This window comes from Rattus norvegicus, chromosome 8 (assembly GCF_021556685.1).
Source record: "Rattus norvegicus strain SHRSP/BbbUtx chromosome 8, alternate assembly SHRSP_T2T, whole genome shotgun sequence".
NCBI lineage: Eukaryota > Metazoa > Chordata > Mammalia > Rodentia > Muridae > Rattus > Rattus norvegicus.
In genome coordinates, this window is record NC_141541.1 from 39,996,260 (window position 1) to 40,019,895 (window position 23,636).

Consider the following 23,636-nt stretch of genomic DNA (forward strand, 5'->3'; position numbering starts at 1 on the left):
ACTAGATAATCATGAAGCCAGGGAGAAGATCAGCATTTCGATCCCTGCACAGGCTAGAGACTTCATGGGCTTGGAGTAGCTTGCAGATGTTTGGGGAAAGAAGTGGGGTTGCTGGGCTCAAGGCTACTAACTCCTTCTCCTCTCACCCCCTCCCGCCATCATCTTTCTGCTCATGAGGGACACATGCGTGCACACACATCTACACAGCCAGCCTTCTGCCACTGAGGCTGCCTCTTTCGGTGTCATATAGAAGTGGATGGAATGCTGGAAAAATCACCCCAAGGCCAAAGAGACTCTGTGGAAACACTGGAAAGGAGAGTGAAAGCAGATCTAGAGAAGGCAGCCAGCTAGGGAGGTGGTGCTCCACTCCGCCCAGCAGACCTCCTGCTATCCCCCTTGGAGCCAGGGATGGCTGAGGGGCTCTGGCCCAGCCTTGGCCTGTGCTCTCTTCTGCATGCCTCCCTGGCATGTCGTTTGCAAGGGGCTGCCAGCTCCTACTTCTCTAGGGGTCTTACTCTAGTTCCAGGTCTGGTAAATGATTCCTGACCCCAAGCCAATCCCTCCCTGCGTTTGGCTGTTACCCATGTGAGAAGCATCAAGGATTGAGCCATTTCTTTCTTTCCTTTTTCTTTCATTCCCCCTTCTTATCCCTGCCTGCTTTGCCTTCACCGTCATCCATCACAGCGTGGTACCAAAGAACGGCTTTGAAGTCTGGATGAGTGGGGCGGATTTCACCCTTCCCAACAGCCAAAAAAAGAAGCAAATCTGCTCTGGATTGGTAACAGCTCTGGGACCATGAACATCATTAGGGCCTTAAGCGTCGTTTAAGGGTCTCTTCTGTGCATGAATCTGTGCAAGCATCGTGGTAGCCCTCTACTACCCAGAGAGGGTAGGCAGTGAGAGTCCACAGACGCAACTGCCCTACCATGTCTCCCCAGGTCATGACACAGTTCTGATATTCTGTAGCGGAACGCTCCAAGCCAGGCCAGGTCCTCAGTGTCCAGGTGGATCCTTCCCAAACCCATTTTTATCACGGATCATTTCACAGAAACTTTCCGCCATGGGAACTCGCAGCCGAAGCTGGTTCTTTAGAACGGAAAATTTGGGTGTAATAGCATTAGTGAGACCAGTCTCCTCACATGAACCTTTGCCTGCAACATCTCCCTGCCCCCTGGGCCTGTCCACTCCTCTCTGCCTGAGTCACGACAGCAGTCAACAAGTTGGACACACAGGTTCTCGATGTGCCAAGTGCTCCCATGTGCACCATGGCATTCACTCCTCCTGAGAGTCTTGCCAGATATGTAATCGTTAGCTCCACCCGTCAGAGGCCAGCACAGAGGCTTCAGGAGGTCATGGGGCCAGATCAGGGAGCCAGGCATCAGGACCTCTAACTTGTGACCTTATATTCTCTCTGTGGAATCTGCCAAGAGGAATGCGAGAGCTCTGAGTAGTCTAGCAGGCAGGAAGGGCTTGACAGAACCGGTTCCTAGCTGGACTTTAAGTGGGGACCTTGCTGGGGCAAGGAGCTGGTAGGGAATTCCCTCTTGAGAATCTCGTGAGATGCTTTCTGATTCTCAGGTATAAGCAGTCACCCCTCTGGATACAAACCAGGCCTAAGTTTCTCCGCTTTTACTTTTTCTCACCTGCCTGTCTTCTCTTCATTTTGCACTTCCTCCCCCTGGATACTCACATCCTTGCTATGCCTATGGGGATAGGATGTACCAGCTCTCCTAGGAGGCCTCACTGTAGCTCTGGCTTTTGCTGTGGACTCTGAAGACCCCTGGGGAAATTTCCTGGGCCCCTGCTCCATTCTCCTCAGACTGATTGTGTGACATCAGTCAAGAATCCAGATACTTCTTGGTTCCTTACTGCAGAACAAGCATCCAGGTGCCCAGATCTAGACTCAGTGACACAGCAAGGGAGAAACAGAATGTATACCTCTGTATCCTGCACGGACTCAGCCACATGCCCTCGGGGTTCCCTAAGAGTGAACGATCTGTGGCCTTTAACTCCCAGACCCAGCGTCTCAGAGAAGGTCCTTGTATGGAAGCCAAGTTTATGCCCAAAATGTGATGGATACATGGGAGGGGGTGGGGCAGGGGAAGTTTTATCCAAAACACATGTTATTTCCACTATTCTACTTATCTCAGATATTTCCTGCATGTTTGTCACCATGGCAACTGACTCAGCACGAAACCTCGTTTGCTGGGCCCTGGGGTCCGGCTTGGCGGCCATGTGGTGTCAATTTGGGCCTCTCAGTGCATTTTGGTCTCTGTGTCTGTCTTCCCAGGTTTAGGTTGTTCCTCTCCCTTCTTGTCTCTGTTTCTGTCTTTCCTTAGCCTTTCTCTGGCTCTCTCCCTTTTCTACTTTCAGAAAATAACTGCTTCTGGATGATACAGTGTCATGGGTAGAGAGAGTGGCCTGCTCTTTCTGTCTGAAACCCTCCCTTGACTAAGCCTTTGCTTGAGCCTGCCCAGGCCACAAGAAGACTGCTTGTAGAGGAAGGGCTTTGTTCAGCTAGCCATGCTACCTCAGGGTGAGGAGCCAAAGGCCTCAGGGAAAGGTGGGTTAGGGATTTGGGAGAAGCATGCATGAGGGTATGAACACCTCATCTTGCTTTCCTGGTGGGTGGATGGGGATCTACCACTCAGTGACTTGGACATGGGCATGAAGTCAAGAAAGAGGCTCAGACTCAGTGAAGTGAAGAGGGCCAGGCCAGGTCCTGAAGGGCTTAGGTCTGTAGGCACTCTGGTCTGCCCCTCCCCCTGGGGGCATCATTTCTGTCCTCTCTCATTGGACATTGGAGTATGGCAGCTCTGTGTCAGACGGCAGTGTCCCTCCATGAAGCTCCAGGCAACAGAAAAGGTGTTGACAATAACAGCATGTGAGGGAGCCGGGCCAGCAGTCTGGAGAAGGCACTGTGCGCAGACAGAATGTAAACAGGCTGCTTCGTGGGAGGCGAAGATCTCTGCTGGCCCTCTCTGCTCCAGGTCTCGTCTCTCTTCTTGCCTCAAGCCAGGACTGGACAGTTCTTGCCAGTCACATTCTACCAAGTGTCTGGCATCCATACCCTTGGGGGAGGCCTACTTAGACCACCTTTCCAGCTTCCACATTGTTCTTTAGCCTAACTCCCTAAACAAGGTAGGGAATTGCCATTAAGGCTGGTAGCCTGCACAGAGAGGCCTCTAAGGAAGAGGCTGAGATAAAGGAAATAGTGCCTGGAACTCGCATTAGGGCACACACTGTCTTCCTCAGGGCCTGTAGCCTCGACTTAAGGCATGGTGAGGCCTGGGGAGTGAAGTGAAAAGCTGATCTAGACAGCCCCTGGGTGGACCTGAGAACAGTGTTCTGTGACTCCTGGCCAGCATATCAACCTGCCTTTGAGACAGCACCATTTCAAGGCGGTCCAACCCAAGGGATAGAATGGATTAGTAGCAAGGTAGTCAGGAAGGGCAGTTGCAGAATGGATCGTGGGGCCAGATAATAGGGTACAGAGACCCTGTGGGCTCTGGGGACCATGGGAGGCAAGAGGAAGGACTGTTGAGAATTAGGTGGGTATGGTGGGGATCCAGGCATACTGGAAGACGTCCTAGCCTGAATGTCTGTGTATCCTCAAAATTCCCGTGTTGAAAACCTGATTACCAGTGCGGTGCTTGGCCTTTGGGATGTGGCTATGCCATGATGGTGGAGCTCTATTGAATAGGATTTGTGCCTTTTACAATGGAGGCCCAAGCTAAATGTGGTAGCATAAGGCTATAATTCTAGCACTTGGGTGTAGAGGCAGTTAGGTCAGGAATTCAAGGTTAGCCTCTGGTGATACAGTGATTTCAAGAGCAGCATAGAGACCTTGATCCTCAATTAAAAATAATTTAAATAAACAAATGGACTAACCCTGTGGGGAGGCAGAAACAGGAGTATTCCTGAGCTTTGCTAGCCAACCAGTCTAGCCTAATTGGTGAGTTTCAGGCCAATGAGAGACTCTGTTTCAAATGGTGATGGTGTTCTTAAGGACGATACTTATATGCACACCTTTATGGACACATACGCAGCATAAATTAGTAGCTAAGCAGCTAATTAATTAATTAATTAAGTGCCAATTCTACAAGGTCGTTGTGGAAAACAGACAAGAGATTCCATGATAAATTTCTAGAAATAGTGTTTGACAGAAGATGCTTAATATAGTTCTCCCTAAGAAGAAAGTTTCCAGACTCATGGAGGGCTGATGTACTTATTATTCTCTGGAAAGTTCCAGATCTTGTCAGGGTAACAGCAGGAAAAGGATGGTGATAGCTGAGGAGAGATACCAGTTTCGCAGACACTGAGTCCTCAGAGCAGAGAGAGGCAGTGGGATGTTTGGTGTAGGTTGGGAACACAGTGGGCAGCTGTGAGTGGGAGGGGTTAGGAAGAGTTTCTGTTAGCATGCTGAGAACCACATCACAGGGCAGAACTTACTAAGTGGGTGTGACTTTGTCTCCCTGTTGCCTCTAAGTCTAGTGTGGATTGGCCACTGGTCCTGGCTTTGTGGACATCCAGGACATCTCTCTCTCCAGTGCCAACAATACATTTGGGCTCAGCAACTCGAAGTCCAAGCAAAGGACTGTGGTTCACACTGCTCTGTCACCCAGTGAACCAGATGACCCCGCATACTCAGAATCCCCGTTTAATGAGAGGAGAAAATGGATGGTGAGGAGGAAGAAATATATGCTCTGAGGAAGATGGTAGGACCTGGGGGATAAAGGGCAGGGAGATGGTCATGGAGGACTGCAAAGCTAAGGACACAGGCCTCTAGCTCCTGTCACAGTAGGTCATTGAGGACTCTGGAGTGGAATGAGGACATTCTACCAGGCCAGACTCTTAGCCCTCCCCACAGAGACCACAACCCAAGACTCATCTGTCTGGTCGAGTGACTCAAGCTTTTGACTGGCCTCCTACCCACACCCTAAACTGTCCAGTGACCTAGAACAGGAAGGACTGTGGCACTGGTGTAGAGGAGAAGGCCCATTCCACCAAGACCTTGGCAGCCAAGGAATTATCTAGGTGGAGAGTCCCTTGCATCCAGGATCACCTCAGGGTTGTGGTGAGGCCTTCTTCCTCTGCCTTGAGCATGGCAGGCTTCTACTCATTTCTCACTACCAAATGGTTGGACATCACAACCATAGAGTGGATGTATACTTTTGTTCTTTTTCCTGGATGGTGGATAGGCAGTTGTGGGATCATATGGGCCAAAACAGGTGACAGAGGAAGTGAAAAGAGCCAACCAGCACCTGGTGGGGCCCAGGATGAGCTGTGGCTCTACAGGACAGAGTCATCTGGAGACTACAAGATAACCACTGTGGAGAAGACATGAAAGCAGTCAACCGAGACAGGGTGGCTGTCATACTGTACTAGCAGTCAGGAAACGGAGGTGACAACATCTATATTCTTTTTGAAATTTTAAACTTATTTTGGTTAGCCTTCATGGTGTCATATTTCATCATGGTGGCCTTGCTCAAAATTTATTTTTATTTTTGTTTTTGTTTTTGTTTTTTTTTAATTTGTTGTTTTGATTCTGCTCCCTCGTTTCCTTCCCGTTTCCCTGAACTCATTCTGGACCTTCTCCAACCCCAACCTCCCTTTCACTTTCACATCTCACGCATCTGGTTTTTTCCCCCTTCCCTAACACCTCTTTCCTCTCTCTTGGGGTCTCTTTCTGGGTGTGGTGCCCATCACTAAACAAAACCCAGGGACTATATCTTTCTGAAGTGCTTTATTCAGAGAATCAGCAATTTTGGAGACCAGAGTCAGTCTGCCTTGCCAAATCCTTTCTCTTGTTACAGAGAATCAGAACTGATGATCAATCAATTCAAAGCCTTTTAGCCAGGTAGGTGCTGTCTCTGAAATGTCAATCTCTCTCTCTGTCTCTCTGTCTCTCTGTATCTCTCTCTCAGCTTGCAAAGACACTCACTGAGTCCTGCATACATTTAAGGTTAACTCAAAACAAAAAACTATTAGCAGTATGTGTGTGTGTGTGTGTGTGTGTGTGTGTGTGTGTGTGTGTGTGTTTGGAGTTCTTCCTACAGGCTGTGTGTGCACAAATGGACTCCTTCCTACAGAAGCTCAAACATGCTGTTATGCTATTGGGTACTCAGTGTCCCAGTCACTGTGCCCCTATTCCTTTCACAGTGTCTACCCACAGTCACTCTCTCTCTCTCTCTCTCTCTCTATATATATATATATATATATATATGTGTGTGTGTGTGTATGTGTGTGTGTGTGTATATACACACATATATATAAACATTGTAAGTTAGATCTGCATATGAGAGAAAACAGGTCGTCTTTGTCATTTTTGAGGCTTGAGTTAGCTCATTTAACTGTAATTCTGTTGATTTTTCATAAATTCCACTCTTCTTTGCAGCTGAATAAAATTCCTATATTTTTAATTAAAGGAAATGTATAAGTCGGAGAACAGTGAGAATAAAGGTACACGTTTGCCCTGCCATGACGTCAGAGGGAAGTTGTCCCAGGTTGGGTGGGTGTGTTGGACAGGCTCTTTGGAAGCTTTCTTGCTTCACTGGAGGGGACATGGAAACCATGTTCAGGCTGAGACTCTGGCAGCGGGGGCCATTCCAGTGACTCTGCTTCTGGTTCCAGCCTAGTCTACCCGGTGACCTCCCAGAGACTTGCTTTCGTGACTTTGAGATACAGTTATGTTATGTAGCCTGTGATGTCTTCAGACTTTCTGTCTTTCTGCCTCACCCTCCTAAGTGTTGGGGCTACAGGACACCACATCCAGTTTACTCCTTAAGATGAAAAGCAATGACAGTTGGCAAATAAAACAAGAAAAGTCCCAGTTCAATTTTAACTAGAGATTTTTCAATGCCCTCTGTGACATTCAAGACACCATTTCTTCTATTGCAGTTAAACAGACTCCATAGCTCAGACAGCCCTAGGTCAGAAGCTGTTCTAGGCAGACTGATCTGGCTCCTTGCTCAGTTTTGCAAGCAGGAAGGGTGGTATTAACAGTGCGCTGTAACCCTTTTTGCAGACCTGGGAGTATATCTATTTCTTAGCTTTCTCAAGTTCTTGGCCAAACTCAAGGTCTAGTTGATATTGGACTGAGGGTCTTAGCGAGGACCCCTCTCAACTCCTGAGGCCATCCACATTCCTCACCAAATGTTTCTCCATCCTTACTCCAATGCCTGCATGTGGAACTCTTGCCTGGGAAGTCCTATTCATGGCTAGAGAGAGCTCTTTGTTCATGAAGGGCTCCTGAGATTGAATTGCGCTCAGCTAGATCTTTCTTTTTCTCCAACATAATATAATCACAGGAACAATGCTAAGAAGCTGAAGACATGGGTCACCTTAAAGTCTACCAAAACTACAATCTCTCAGGGCCTCGAAGGCCATTGGCAGGACAGCTGGGGATCTTGAAAAGGGAAATGCAGGAAGTTGTCTTTAGAGCAGAGCCAGGACAAGAAGTGATTTAAGCATTAAATGGCTCAGTGGGGCCTCTCCATGCTGGGCAGTGCCCACAGAGTATCAGAGAACCATAGTGTTAGGTCTCTGCAGGAATGTACTGTGTCTTAGGGGTCTAAGATAGGGCAGTGGCAGAGTAGATAAGGCAGAAAACTCCAGATTCCAGTCTCCTGCTACCCCTCCTTAGCCTAGAAGGCTACCTATGATCTCAGTTACCTTCCTTGACACTGATGAGCTTACAGCCTGAGAAGGTTATGGTGAGCTGGCTCATTCCAGAGAGGTAGGCAGAGAAGGCCCAGTGAGAAAGAGTATTTGATGTTATTATTTAAATAATTTAAATAATAATGGGTTCACACACTAGGTGTGTGATAAGTGCTAATGGGGTTGGAGAGCAGGAACTAGGGGGTGTGAGATAGATGGGAAGAGGAAGGCATTCAGAGACCAGAGATGGAAGGGATAAGCCAGGGCTTCTCTACAGAGGGTGAGGTCAGCATGCAATCTCAAAAGGAAACCCCAGAAGCTGGAGGGCAGGGAGGGGGGAGGCAGGGCATGGGCAGGTGCTGAGTTCAGCTGGTGGGAAGGTCCCATTCTGAAAAGCATGAACATGAATTGTCTAATTGGAGGTGACAGGGAGAGGGAGAGGGACTGGATGGAGTGGGTGGGAGCGTGACAGCCCTACTTCCCAGCCCTGTTCTTTCCTGTCTCCAATTGGGTTGGGAGACAGTGGGCTGGGGTGGCCCCAGCAGGTGTCCAGGCACTCAGAAGCCCAAGCCTGCAGGCAGGAGGAGTTAGGCTTGCTTTTCCTGAAACCCAATCTTGCAGGCAGCTGTCCCCTTCTGCCTGATGGACCTCAGGACATTCCTTTCTAAGGCACTATTCCCACCAGACTCTAGCCAAGCTAGTTCTGAGGATGGATCTGGGTAGGTGGGTGGGGATTCCATTCATGTCATGGGAGAGTTAGAGGAAGGTGTGTGTGCGTGTGTGTGTGTGTGTGTGTGTGTGTGTGTGTGTGTGTGTGAGTGTGTGTGTGTATGTGTGTGTGCGTGTGTGTATGTGTGTGTGCGTGTGCGCGTGTGCATGTGCCTGCGTGTGTGTGTGTGTGTGTGTGTGTGTGTGTGTGTGTGTGTGATAGAATATAGCCTTTAGTAAGGTTGCCCACCTTCTCTCTTCCTACTTAGGGTATGACTTGGGGGTGGGTGGGAGCCCATACGTTGGTCTGTATATCTTTGACCTTTCTGCTAATGATTCCTAACTTGGACATACCCAGATTCTAAATGTTCATGGAGGAAACAATGATAATTGGGGAAGTCCTTTCACATCTATTTTTTAAAGCTCATAGGAATCATGTAGGTTTTGCAGTGTGCTCTCTCCTTGTTAGAACAAAGCATCCCACAAAGCAACTTAAAAAGAAAGAAGGGCATATTTCAGCTGACATTTGAGGAAATAGTCCTCTGTGGTGAGGAAGGCCTGGCACCAGCAGCTGATCACTTTATGTCCACAATCATAAGCAAAGACAAAGGAATACTAGCTCTTCGTTCACTCTCTCCCTTTTGTGCAGTCTGAGTCCCCAGCTGCCCACACCCAGGGTAAGTCTTTCCACCTCAGCCAAATTTTTCTGGAAACAACCTTATAGATGCACTCAGGGGTGTGTTTCCATGGCAACGTTACATCCAGTCATGTTGCTGATAAAGATTAACTATCAGAAAGCCATCCTACTCACCCTTCAACTTAAATGCCAGCCATTTAGGACACTTTCCTCCACCTCTTGTGTAAGTCACATTCCCCTGCAAACAGGTGACCCACTCAAACAGGGGCATGAAGGGGAGGAACAGGGATGTGCTGTTGTCAGGATTCAAAGGCAGAGGGAAGGTAGACACCACCAATGGCAGTGTCTAAAGCAATGGTGCACAAACAGAGCAAAGCTGTTGAATCACTGTAGCTATAAGAAATGGACAGGCGCCCACACCCGAGGATCCCGGCCCCCAGCAGCTCTCTGCTCCCAGACCCCGTGGGAAAGAGACCTCACCGCCTGGTCAGGTGGGCACTCCTGAGGCTGCAGAGCAGAGGAGACCACCAACACTGCCCACCCCTGCCCACATCCCTGGCCCAAGAGGAAACTGTATAAGGCCTCTGGGCTCCCGTGGGGGAAGGCCCAGGAGCAGCAGGACCCCTGCCTGAGACACCGCCGGAACCTGAAGGAAAGAGACCGGATAAACAGTTCTCTGCACCCAAATCCCGTGGGAGGGAGAGCTAAACCTTCAGAGAGGCAGACAAGCCTGGGAAAACAGAAGAGACTGCTCTCTGCACATACATCTCAGACGCCAGAGGAAAACACCAGGGGCCATCTGGAACCCTGGTGCACTGAAGCTCCCAGAAGGGGCGGCACAGGTCTTCCTGGTTGCTGCCTCTGCAGAGAGCCCGTGGGCAGCACCCCACGAGCGAACTTGAGCCTCGGGACCACAGGTAAGACCAACTTTTCTGCTGCAAGAAAGCTGCCTGGTGAACTCAAGTCACAGGCCCACAGGAACAGCTGAAGACCTGTAGAGAGGAAAAACTACACGCCCGAAAGCAGAACACTCTGTCCCCATAACTGACTGAAAGAGAGGAAAACAGGTCTACAGCACTCCTGACACACAGGCTTATAGGACAGTCTAGCCACTGTCAGAAATAGCAGACCAAAGTAACACTAGAGATAATCTGATGGCGAGAGGCAAGCGCAGGAACCCAAGCAACAGAAACCAAGACTACATGGCATCATCGGAGCCCAATTCTCCCACCAAAATAAACATGGAATATCCAAACACACCAGAAAAGCAAGATCTAGTTTCAAAATCATATTTGATCATGATGCTGGAGGACTTCAAGAAGACGTGAAGAACTCCCTTAGGGAAACACAGGAAAACATTAATAAACAAGTAGAAGCCTACAGAGAGGAATCGCAAAAATCCCTGAAAGAATTCCAGGAAAACACAATCAAACAGTTGAAGGAATTAAAAATGGAAATAGAAGCAATCAAGAAAGAACACATGGAAACAACCCTGGATATAGAAAACCAAAAGAAGAGACAAGGAGCTGTAGATACAAGCTTCACCAACAGAATACAAGAGATGGAAGAGAGAATCTCAGGAGCAGAAGATTCCATAGAAATCATTGACTCAACTGTCAAGGATAATGTAAAGCAGAAAAAGCTACTGGTCCAAAACATACAGGAAATCCAGGACTCAATGAGAAGATCAAACCTAAGGATAATAGGTATAGAAGAGAGTGAAGACTCCCAGCTCAAAGGACCAGTAAATATCTTCAACAAAATCATAGAAGAAAACTTCCCTAATCTAAAAAAAGTGATACCCATAGGCATACAAGAAGCCTACAGAACTCCAAATAGATTGGACCAGAAAAGAAACACCTCCCGTCACATAATAGTCAAAACACCAAACGCACAAAATAAAGAAAGAATATTAAAAGCAGTAAGGGAAAAAGGTCAAGTAACATATAAAGGCAGACCTATCAGAATCACACCAGAATTCTCGCCAGAAACTATGAAGGCCAGAAGATCCTGGACTGATGTCATACAGACCCTAAGAGAACACAAATGCCAGCCCAGGTTACTGTATCCTGCAAAACTCTCAATTAACATAGATGGAGAAACCAAGATATTCCATGACAAAACCAAATTTACACAATATCTTTCTACAAATCCAGCACTACAAAGGATAATAAATGGTAAAGCCCAACATAAGGAGGAAAGCTATACCCTAGAAGAAGCAAGAAACTAATCGTCTGGGCAACAAAACAAAGAGAATGAAAGCACACAAACATAACCTCACATCCAAATATGAATATAACAGGAAGCAATAATCACTATTCCTTAATATCTCTCAACATCAATGGCCTCAACTCCCCAATAAAAAGACATAGATTAACAAACTGGATACGCAACGAGGACCCTGCATTCTGCTGCCTACAGGAAACACACCTCAGAGACAAAGACAGACATTACCTCAGAGTGAAAGGCTGGAAAACAATTTTCCAAGCAAATGGTCAGAAGAAGCAAGCTGGAGTAGCCATTCTAATATCAAATAAAATCAATTTTCAATTAAAAGTCATCAAAAAAGATAAGGAAGGACACTTCATATTCATCAAAGGAAAAATCCACCAAGATGAACTCTCAATCCTAAATATCTATGCCCCAAATACAAGGGCACCTACATATGTAAAAGAAACCTTACTAAAGCTCAAAACACACATTGCACCTCACACAATAATAGTGGGAGATTTCAACACCCCACTCTCATCAATGGACAGATCATGGAAACAGAAATTAAACAGAGATGTAGACAGACTAAGAGAAGTCATGAGCCAAATGGACTTAACGGATATTTATAGAACATTCTATCCTAAAGCAAAAGGATATACCTTCTTCTCAGCTCCTCATGGTACTTTCTCCAAAATTGACCATATAATTGGTCAAAAAACGGGCCTCAACAGGTACAGAAAGATAGAAATAATCCCATGCGTGCTATCGGACCACCACGGCCTAAAATTGGTCTTCAATAACAATAAGGGAAGAATGCCCACATATACTTGGAAATTGAACAATGCTCTACTCAATGATAACCTGGTCGAGGAAGAAATAAAGAAAGAAATTAAAAACTTTTCAGAATTTAATGAAAATGAAGGTACAACATACCCAAACTTATGGGACACAATGAAAGCTGTGCTAAGAGGAAAACTCATAGCACTGAGTGCCTGCAGAAAGAAACAGGAAAGAGCATATCTCAGCAGCTTGACAGCACACCTAGAAGCTCTAGAACAAAAAGAAGCAAATACACCCAGGAGGAGTAGAAGGCAGGAAATAATAAAACTCAGAGCTGAAATCAACCAAGTAGAAACAAAAAGGACCATAGAAAGAATCAACAGAACCAAAGGTTGGTTCTTTGAGAAAATCAACAAGATAGATAAACCCTTAGCCAGACTAACGAGAGGACACAGAGAGTGCGTCCAAATTAACAAAATCAGAAATGAAAAGGGAGACATAACAACAGATTCAGAGGAAATTCAAAAAATCATCAGATCTTACTATAAAAACCTATATTCAACAAAACTTGAAAATCTTCAGGAAATGGACAATTTCCTAGACAGATACCAGGTACCGAAGTTAAATCAGGAACAGATAAACCAGTTAAACAACCCCATAACTCCTAAGGAAATAGAAGCAGTCATTAAAGGTCTCCCAACCAAAAAGAGCCCAGGTCCAGACGGGTTTAGTGCAGAATTCTATCAAACCTTCATAGAAGACCTCATACCAATATTATCCAAACTATTCCACAAAATTGAAACAGATGGATCACTACCGAATACCTTCTACGAAGCCACAATTACTCTTATACCTAAACCACACAAAGACACAACAAAGAAAGAGAACTTCAGACCAATTTCCCTTATGAATATCGATGCAAAAATACTCAACAAAATTCTGGCAAACCGAATCCAAGAGCACATCAAAACAATCATCCACCATGATCAAGTAGGCTTCATCCCAGGCATGCAGGGATGGTTTAATATACGGAAAACCATCAACGTGATCCATTATATAAACAAACTGAAAGAACAAAACCACATGATCATTTCATTAGACGCTGAGAAAGCATTTGACAAAATTCAACACCCCTTCATGATAAAAGTCCTGGAGAGAATAGGAATTCAAGGCCCATACCTGAACATAGTAAAAGCCATATACAGCAAACCAGTTGCTAACATTAAACTAAATGGAGAGAAACTTGAAGCAATCCCACTAAAATCAGGGACTAGACAAGGCTGCCCACTCTCTCCCTACTTATTCAATATAGTTCTTGAAGTTCTAGCCAGAGCAATCAGACAACAAAAGGAGGTCAAGGGGATACAGATCGGAAAAGAAGAAGTCAAAATATCACTGTTTGCAGATGATATGATAGTGTATTTAAGTGATCCCAAAAGTTCCACCAGAGAACTACTAAAGCTGATAAACAACTTCAGCAAAGTGGCTGGGTATAAAATTAACTCAAATAAATCAGTAGCCTTCCTCTACACAAAAGAGAAACAAGCCGAGAAAGAAATTAGGGAAACGACACCCTTCATAATAGACCCAAATAATATAAAGTACCTCGGTGTGACTTTAACCAAGCAAGTAAAAGATCTGTACAATAAGAACTTCAAGACACTGAAGAAGGAAATTGAAGAAGACCTCAGAAGATGGAAAGATCTCCCATGCTCATGGATTGGCAGGATTAATATAGTAAACATGGCCATTTTACCAAAAGCGATCTACAGATTCAATGCAATCCCCATCAAAATACCAATCCAATTCTTCAAAGAGTTAGACAGAACAATTTGCAAATTCATCTGGAATAACAAAAAACCCAGGATAGCTAAAGCTATCCTCAACAATAAAAGGACTTCAGGGGGAATCACTATCCCTGAACTCAAGCAGTATTACAGAGCAATAGTGATAAAAACTGCATGGTATTGGTACAGAGACAGACAGATAGACCAATGGAATAGAATTGAAGACCCAGAAATGAACCCACACACCTATGGTCACTTGATTTTTGACAAAGGTGCCAAAACCATTCAATGGAAAAAAGATAGCATTTTCAGCAAATGGTGCTGGTTCAACTGGAGGTCAACATGTAGAAGAATGCAGATCGATCCATGCTTATCACCCTGTACAAAGCTTAAGTCCAAGTGGATCAAGGACCTCCACATCAAACCAGACACACTCAAACTAATAGAAGAAAAACTAGGGAAGCATCTGGAACACATGGGCACTGGAAAAATTTTCCTAAACAAAACACCAATGGCTTACGCTCTAAGATCAAGAATCGACAAATGGGATCTCATAAAACTGCAAAGCTTCTGTAAGGCAAAGGACACTGTGGTTAGGACAAAACGGCAACCAACAGATTGGGAAAAGATCTTTACCAATCCTACAACAGATAGAGGCCTTATATACAAAATATACAAAGAACTCAAGAAGTTAGACCGCAGGGAGACAAATAACCCTATTAAAAATGGGGTTCAGAGCTAAACAAAGAATTCACAGCTGAGGAATGCCGAATGGCTGAGAAACACCTAAAGAAATGTTCAACATCTTTAGTCATAAGGGAAATGCAAATCAAAAGAACCCTGAGATTTCACCTCACACCAGTGAGAATGGCTAAGATCAAAAACTCAGGGGACAACAGATGCTGGCGAGGATGTGGAGAAAGAGGAACACTCCTCCATTGTTGGTGGGATTGCAAACTGGTACAACCATTCTGGAAATCAGTCTGGAGGATCCTCAGAAAATTGGACATTGAACTGCCTGAGGATCCAGCTATACCTCTCTTGGGCATATACCCAAAAGGTGCCCCAACATATAAAAAACACACATGCTCCACTATGTTCATTGCAGCCTTATTTATAATAGCCAGAAGCTGGAAAGAAACCAGATGCCCTTCAACAGAGGAATGGATACAGAAAATGTGGTACATCTACACAATGGAATATTACTCAGCTATCAAAAACAACGACTTTATGAAATTCGTAGGCAAATGGTTGGAACTGGAAAACATCATCCTGAGTGAGCTAACCCAATCACAGAAAGAGATACATGGTTTGCACTCATTGATAAGTGGCTATTAGCCCAAATGCTTGAATTACCCTAGATGCCTAGAACAAATGAAACTCAAGACGGATGATCAAAATGTGAATGCTTCACTCCTTCTTTAAAAGGGGAACAAGAATACCCTTGGCAGGGAAGAGAGAGGCAAAGATTAAAACAGAGACTGAAGGAACACCCATTCAGAGTCTGCCCCACATGTGGCCCATACATATACAGCCACCCAATTAGACAAGATGGATGAAGCAAAGAAGTGCAGACCGACAGGAGCCGGATGTAGATCGCTCCTGAGAGTACAGCCAGAATACAGCAAATACAGAGGCGAATGCCAGCAGCAAACCACTGAACTGAGAATAGGACCCCCGTTGAAGGAATCAGAGAAAGAACTGGAAGAGCTTGAAGGGGCTCGAGACCCCAAAAGTACAACAATGCCAAGCAACCAGAGCTTCCAGGGACTAAGCCACTACCCAAAGACTATACATGGACTGACCGTGGACTCTGACCTCATTGGTAGCAATGAATATCCTAGTAAGAGCACCAGTGGAAGGGGAAGCCCTGGGTCCTGCTAAGACTGAACCCCCAGTGAACTAGACTGGTGGGGGGAGGGCGGCAATGGGGGGAGGGTTGGGAGGGGAACACCCATAAGGGGGGAGGGGGATGTTTGCCCGGATACCGGGAAAGGGAATAACACTCGAAATGTATATAAGAAATACTCAAGTTAAAAAAAAAAAAAAGAAAGAAATGGACAGGCCCTGTGGTGTTTTAAAACAAGAACACAGTCACAGACCAGAGAAGGAGCTGACCCCTTCCTCCCAATAGTGAATCAGGTTAGCAAACCCCCAGCAGAAAAAAGAGGGCAGAGAAACTCTATTCATGTTGTCCTGCAGCTCTTCGGATTGGCCTGGGTACAGAGTGGGGATAAAGGACATGGAGGGTCAGAAGGGAGCATCCAGCACACTCTTAAGGCTACGTGGGATGCTCTTGGCATGCTTATCCATCTCAGGCTAACTGAGAAGATGACATCATCATCATACCACTGGAGGGTTTTACCCAGGCATCAAATCATCTCCACGTGGAAATGGCGTTAATCTCCTACAACCCAACCAGCTAAGATCAACAGTTTCCTAGGCCTGGGGAGTAAAACATGAAGCGACAGAGTTAATTAGTAATTTAACGAATTTGGTTTGTTTGGTAATCAACAACTCTTATCATAACTCAGGGAGCTAAGAGAGAAAGCAATTAAAATGGGTCCTGGGTTCTGAGAATCTCTGAAACCGCCTGAACTGGCTATTCCAAAGGTGTTTGGGTCTCTTGCTTAACTGAAACCAGGCCAGTTCGTGAGTGCCAGGCCAGCAAGGCCCCGCTTACAAATGGGTGCCTGGTATGTCTCTCATCTAAACTGCTCTTAGGAAGCCAGACTGAGACAAGCAACATACCCAGCGTGGATTTGCCCAGCAACACACCATGTTTCTGCATCTTTCTTGGTCACCAGACCCCCTCCCAGTTCTCTGCCCAGTGACTCTGGTCCGTGTTGTGGTCCTTCTGAAAGCCTCACAATAGCTTTTAATTTCATTTCGAACATGGTCTGGGCTCCTCACTGGCCTGTACCCTGCTTCCACTTTAGGCTCCGGCAAAGACTATTTCCTTCCTATTTTGCTCAGGTGCCCTGACACCACTGGTCTCTGCTTAGATACACATTATTCAGAGGAGCCTTCCTGGAGCCTCCTGTTATGGTTTTTTTTTTTTTTTTTTTTTGATGACTGACATTTTCCACCCTCTTGCTCATTGCAACTGGAAAAAAAAAGATCACTATTCTAATAACTAGAGCCTCTGTCCAACCTGGACCACTCTCTCCACTTTCTCTACCACTGATCCTCAGTAGCCTGCACAGCCCTATTGAATTCGAATCTGTTGAGTGACTAACAGAATCTGAAGGCCTTTTCTGAAGGGTTAATGCGTTTGGAAAGGAGACAAAGATTGAGACACACAACTACTCAGAATGATATAGGAGACTGGAGCACAGCTGATTCCAGAGAGCTTGGCTCTGATTCTTAAAGGACTTCAGAGAGAGCTGGAAAGGGAAGGTAGAGAAAAGTCTGTTTGGGGCCATGTATTGGGGGAGATGGGAGGGAAGAGAGCAGGAAAAGTAACTCTGGTCATGTAGCCATGACACCTCAGGAATTTATGACAGAGTATCTTCTAAAGAAGTCTGTGTGGGTAAAATAGTTTTGAAACAGAAGAGACCAAAATCCAGAGAAGTTCATCGAGTCAGCCGAGGTCACACAGCAGAGCCCACAGTCCAACCAGGCAGGTCAGAAGATATCACTCCTGGGCCAAGAGGGCAGTGGCTTCAATGGGGTACAGGGGCACAGTGAATAGACAGTATCTTCTCCTTGGTAACACTAAAGCTGTCCTTCTGGCACTGATCTCACTCTGAAATGCCAGTTAATAAGTGCAGTTCTGAGAAAGAGGGGACGTCAGTCCACCTCAGAGCTGCGGAGCCGTGGAGATGGCTTGAAACTGGACCAGCTTTGGAATCAAGGTCTGAGTACTACTCTTGGCATCTCATTCTGGGCGAAGCAGCAGAAGTAAGTTCATGAATAAACTTAATCACTTACTTCCTCCTCTATAAAGGCCCAACCTGAGCTGTTATGAGAAGCCAGAACAGGTAAGGACAGTGGGGTAAGGTAGGGCTCTGTCTCGGTGAGGTGGGGGAGGAGCAGGAGTGGGTCATTCCTGCGGGGCTGACCTCAGCTGGGTAATGTGATCAGCCTGTCATGGTTCTGAGCCCTGATTTGGGAAGAACAAAGAGGCCAAGGCCCTCTGCCTCCTCGAGCGCAGGAATGCAGCTGGGGGCAGGCCGTGACCAATCGGGAATGCAGGTTGGGAGCGCAGCGAATGTGGTTTGTCCAGCAAGGCTTTCATGCATTGATGGGAGTCCAGTTCACAAAGCTGGGCTGACATGCCCCCGCACTTCCAACTTTGATATCCCAGCCCCGCCTTGCGGGGAGCCACACATCCCCAAGCTGTCTAGTCTGCACCGCCCTGCTGTGGCCCTCGAGGTAGTGATGGGTGGAGAGTTAGAGAGCTCAAAGCGGTGCCCCTCCTCATTCCCGCAAATACTCTTAGGAGACAGCATCCCCTGTCTATCTATCTATCTCTACCCTGGGAAGACGTAGAACCAGGCAGCGGGGATAGAAGCAGGCTCCTGCTGAGCTTCCTTTCTGTTCTCAGGGCTGGGGGAGATAGATGGATAGACAGGCAGATTCACCATGGGAGAGGCTGCCGGGATGCAGACAGCTACTGCTCAGGGTAGGTCAAAGAAACCTCCACCACCTCCGGGGAGATGAATAGTGCTGGGGTTGGGGGCCCTGACTCCAGGCACGGATGTATGAATCTCACTGCATTCCAAGCTCCTGGCCCTTCTGCCCTGAGCCCCAGCATCTTTATCACGTAGTGTGGGGTCCTTAGGGCTTGTCCCATCAGCCTTTCCAACTACCCCACTGCTCCTTCCCACCCTTCTTCTCTGCTCCCAGCATGTCCTTTCCTAGTGGGTGTTATTAGTGATAGGTCTTTACAGGTTGAAAACATCATTGATTCATTTGATCCTCACAAGTTCCCTATGCAAGGGGACCTCCCCGATCCTTGTATGCTGAAAGGAAGATGGCAGGCAGCATGTGGAGGCTCTGGAAGAAGGCCTCAGGTGGGGTGGAGCTGGGGAGCTGTCGTTAATTAAGGGGGTGGAAGAAGCTCACCAAATGGGTGGTTGTAGGGGGTTGGAAGATCTGTCAGTCTTCCAAACCCCATTTTCTAACACGGGGCCTGGAGCAGTGAGGGTGTTTGAGGAGCCCTTGTGGACTACTTGAGTAAGCACTTGAGAGCCACAAGGAAATACAGAGGCTCCCTCCTGGTGATACTTCTCCGAGAAAGGCTTAATAGTTCTTATATTGCGGGTGTGATTTCAGAGAGGAGAGGCTTTACCATTTTGAAGAGCCACACATGAAGACTGAGGATGGAGAAAGGCTTCCCTCATGGGGATCCCTGGTCTTCTGAGAGTTGAGGGGTGTTGGCAGGATTCAGAGAGAAAGGGTTAAACAGTAGGCAGGAATGGGCCCATCCTCTGACTTCCTCTCTCATAGTCAAAGAAAGTTAGATCAGAGGGGCCTTACCAATAAGTCTCCTTCTGGTTCAAAACAGACACCGAACCAGTTGTGGTGGCACATGCCTGTAGTCCCAGCCCTTGAAAGGTAGATGATGAGTTATAAGTCAGCCTGAGCTGTATAGTGAATTCCAGGCCTGCCCAGGCTACAGACTGGGACCCTGTCTCAATAAAACAAAACAAACAATTTGGGACCTCGATGTGGCTTACTGATAGAGCATTTGTTTAGCACGTATGGAGCTTTGAGTTAGATCATAGCACCATTTAAGTAAATGTAAACTAATTAATTAGTTTGATTTAATAAAGATATTGTCTCATTCTCAGCTGTTTTCCAGGTTGGCTTCATTCTCTTGCCCTCTGTCAGCTCCTAGATTTTTGTTATCCTAGCTATCTAAAAAGAAAGAATAAGCTGGATACATGCAGGCTTACACCTGTAACTCCAGCCCTCAAGAGCCAAAGGCAGGAGGATTTCACGAGTTCAAAGCTAGCCTGGACTACTTAGAGCATTGCAGACTATCCTGAGCTACAGTGTGAGCCCCTTCCTCCAAAGGAAAGGAAGGGAAAGGAAGAAGAGGAGAGAGGAGGGGAGGAAAGAAGAAGAGAGGAGAGGAAAGGAAAGGGGAGGAGAGGAGAGGAGTGGAGAGGAGAGGAGAGGAAAGGAAAGGGTATTCCTTGTCCTGATTTGGTGCAAATGTTCCTGGGAAGGATTCTGCCTTGGCCTACCCTTGGACCAGTCAGGGTAATCCTGGAAACAGGATGCCTTGGTGAATATCTGGACTACAGGTTAAGGAATTCTGAAAAAGAAAAAGTTTCCCCAAGACATTTCCCACCAAGAATATCATGAACTGTAATATTGCTCCAATCTGAGTCTACCACAAAGCAAGTTCACCACAGCGAGGCTTATATCCTAGTTTGCTTTCTATTGCTGTGATAACAGCATAACCAAAAGCAGCTTGGTGATGAAAAAACTTATTTTTTAACTTTTTATTGATCCTTTGTGAATTTCACACCACGCAACCCAATCCCACTCACCTCCCTTCTCCCTGTACCTGCCCTCCACCCTTGCAACCTCGCCCCCAACAGAGAAAAAAATTCTTGTTGTAGAAGGTATAGCATGTCATAGTGTGTCTCACACTCTATCTTTTGACCACATTTCTTTGCTCGAAAATGTTCATTGCAACACCCTGTTGGTCTGGTACGAGGCCTCTGGCTTCTCTACTCATCAATAGTGGAACCTCACTGAGGTTTTCTTGTTGTTGCCCTGTGTCATGGAGATCCTGTAGTTTTGAATCTGTAGAACCCAGCCTCTTCATGCACTCCAGCAGTTCACTGATGGAGGAAATTTTGGATGGGCCAATTCAAAGTCCTGGATCTGGGCCTGAGAGATACCTGAGTTAGTCAGCTTGCTGGATCTCCCACTCTCATGCCCCCAGGGCCGCTACCAAGGCCAGGTCTACACTGCTGCCCAGTTGAGGTACAGGGCCCATTCTCCCAAATGCTGCAGTCGCTGAGGAACGTGGCTAGTTCTCTCACTCTAGTGACCCTGCCATAGATGTGGAGGGACAAGAAAGGGGAGGAAGGCATCTTTCCTACCTGCAATCCCCACACCCAGAGCCAGCTCTACTATGATGTCCAGGTGAGGTGTTGGGCCTGCTCTCCTGAGTGGTGCAGCAGGTGAGGCGTAGAGCCAAGTCTCCCAGTCTGCTGACCTCAAGGCTAACTCTCCTGCCTGCCATAGGTGGGCATAGAGATGGGATTCATCACGCTCCCCTGCTCATGTTATGGTAGATAAGTTGCAGAGCCAACTCTCCCATGCTCACACCCTTGGGACTGACTCATCCCTGGCACTTCCCCCTCCCCCCTCCATCAAGAACGGAATTGGGGAACAAATTAGGTGTCGATGTCTACTCTGCTCTCCTGAGTGCTGCAGCAGATGAAGAGCAGAACCAGCTCTCATTAACCCAACTCTCCCACCTGACAGCACTGCATAGCAGACAGGAAGTAGGGCCGGCTCTCCCACACTCACACCCTTGGGGCTGGCTCATCTACCACTCCCACATCTAGGGCCAGCTCTCCTGGCAAGGGATGTGTGTGTATAAGGGTGTATGTGACATCTTTCCCTCATCCACATCACCGAGCAACAGAGCAGTGGTGGGGCCAACTCTCCCATGCTTATGCCCTCAGGCCGGCTCGCCCATGCCCGTGACACTAAGCTTAGTTCTACTGTGCTGCCCGGGTGGGTAGGGGGTGTGTCCCTGCAGAAGGAGCAATGCCTGGGATTGGGGAACAGATTCGGTGTTGATTTTCTATGTTTTGCTAATGCTATGAGCACCTCCCATTACTCCCACTCTGAAAACATGTGCTGGCATGGGAACGCAGATATCTGAGGGTCAGGAATAGGTTAATCCAGACCCTTGGCAGGAGGGAGAGATGACTCCGGTCTCTTGAAACATGAAAAGGACTCAGTGACTCCAGGAGGTAATGAGAAGTGAAGAGGCTCAGGTCAGAACCAATTAGAATCTCTGCCTGAAATACAAACCAGTCTAACCCAATGCCCTTTCCCCTTATTCTGGTCCTGGAGTCCCAGAGGAAGGGAAAGACAACAAGGCAACTGTTAGACTTGTGGGAATCAGAACCATTTGCTTTGTGGGTTGGGAAAGGCCCTGTGTAGGAATGCTGGTGGCTAAACCTAGCTCCTTCTTGCCCTTTGGTCTTGCTGACACTGAACCCTCAACAGTCAGGGTGGCTGGCATATACTAAATTCTTCTGGTTTTAACCAGGTATTGTGAGACTGGGCATGGGGAGATGGTGGCGTGGATAGGCCAAATGCTTGGAATTGTGGATGGAAGTTCCCAACAGGATCAGATACTCAGTCCCTCTCTCCACATAGCATCACCCAGCCAGTCCAATGTGGCTCTGATCCCATCACAATTAGACTTTTCCTGGGCCCTGCTGGGCCTCCTTATCATGAGCCTTCCTCCTGAGCCCTTGCTGGAATCCTATCTCGTTTTGATCTGATCGCAACTGCTCTGAAACCAGATGTGAAGGGAAATTCCAGTTCCCACATTTTCTGGCAGTGACCTTATGGCATTTACAGCAGGTGTCTTAAGAAGCCATTTCTGGGCTTGAGTTTCCCACCATATAGGAGTGGTTAGAGAGACGAGTAACTGAAGCCACATCTGCACTGTTCAGCTTGCAGTAGAGAGCTGAACATTTGGTCCTTACCTCTTCTGCCCCTATGGGCCTCATTCCTCAGTTAATGAAGGGAAGGAACCTGCTGAAGGACAGGGCAGTGGCTGGAGAGAGATGGCTGAGAGCTGAAATCAGGGGATTTTACTGTGAGAGAAAACAGGCATCTGGCTTCTGACACTCTCAGAGGAGGCTACCCGGGAAGAGGAAGCATGAATCAGGGTCCATCTCCACATTCGCCAGGTGGAAGAATGCAAGTCAGTGAGGGGCCAAAGTGAGCCGATTACAGTTGATGTGTCTAGCTTTGAGCTCAGCGCTTGGGTTGTATCAGGCGTTACTTGTGAACTGGAGGCTCTGGGGCCTTAACTGTGGTGAAAACAGGATTTGGGGCCAGGGAGAAAGGCAGGACGCTCCCACATATCCATAATGACAGCTTGAGCAAGAACTCCTGACTTTTCCCCTCCAGAAGTTAATATGAGGCATGTGGTCTAGCGTAGTGGTTTGGGAATTAGCCCTTGAGGGACTCTTTCTGCAACATAGACACATATTAGATTTCTGCTACTTAAAGGTGTTTGAAACCACCCCTTCCCAGAAGCCAGGAACAAGGAGTAGGAGAGAGTCCCATGGAGGAAAAAAAGGCATCTGTGAGAATGAGAACAAACTGGTCAGTGGGTTGGTGATAGAAGAGGCCAAATGGCAGATGGCAGGCAATGGAGGAAAATGAGGCCAGGCTCGGTTCAAAGCTGTATCAAGTCACCTGTTCCAAGCCCTTACTGTAACCATGTGACTTAGCATCTGTTAGCTTCTTTCCGTGCCTCGGTTTCCTTATTGCAAAGGGAGGTAAACAACTGTTCTTGGCCACACTGGGCTGGGACTTGGGTCAGCGATTCACTCAGCCATGATTAGAGACACTTCCTCTTGTGGATGATAAGAATTAACACAGAGACCCACAAGTACATACCATGCAGAGAGTAATAAACTTCGAAACACTCAGTCTTACCTGAGATGTCTTTATTGGATCCTTCCTCTCGTGGCTCAGGGGTCTAAGTTGAAGAAGAGGTGGAAAGACTGTAAGAGTCAGAGGTGATGGTGACTCCAAGGAAAATGTCTTCTAGACACAAGACTGACCCACATACGAACTCATGGACACTGTGGCAGCACACACAGGGCCTGCGTTCAAGCCAGACAGAG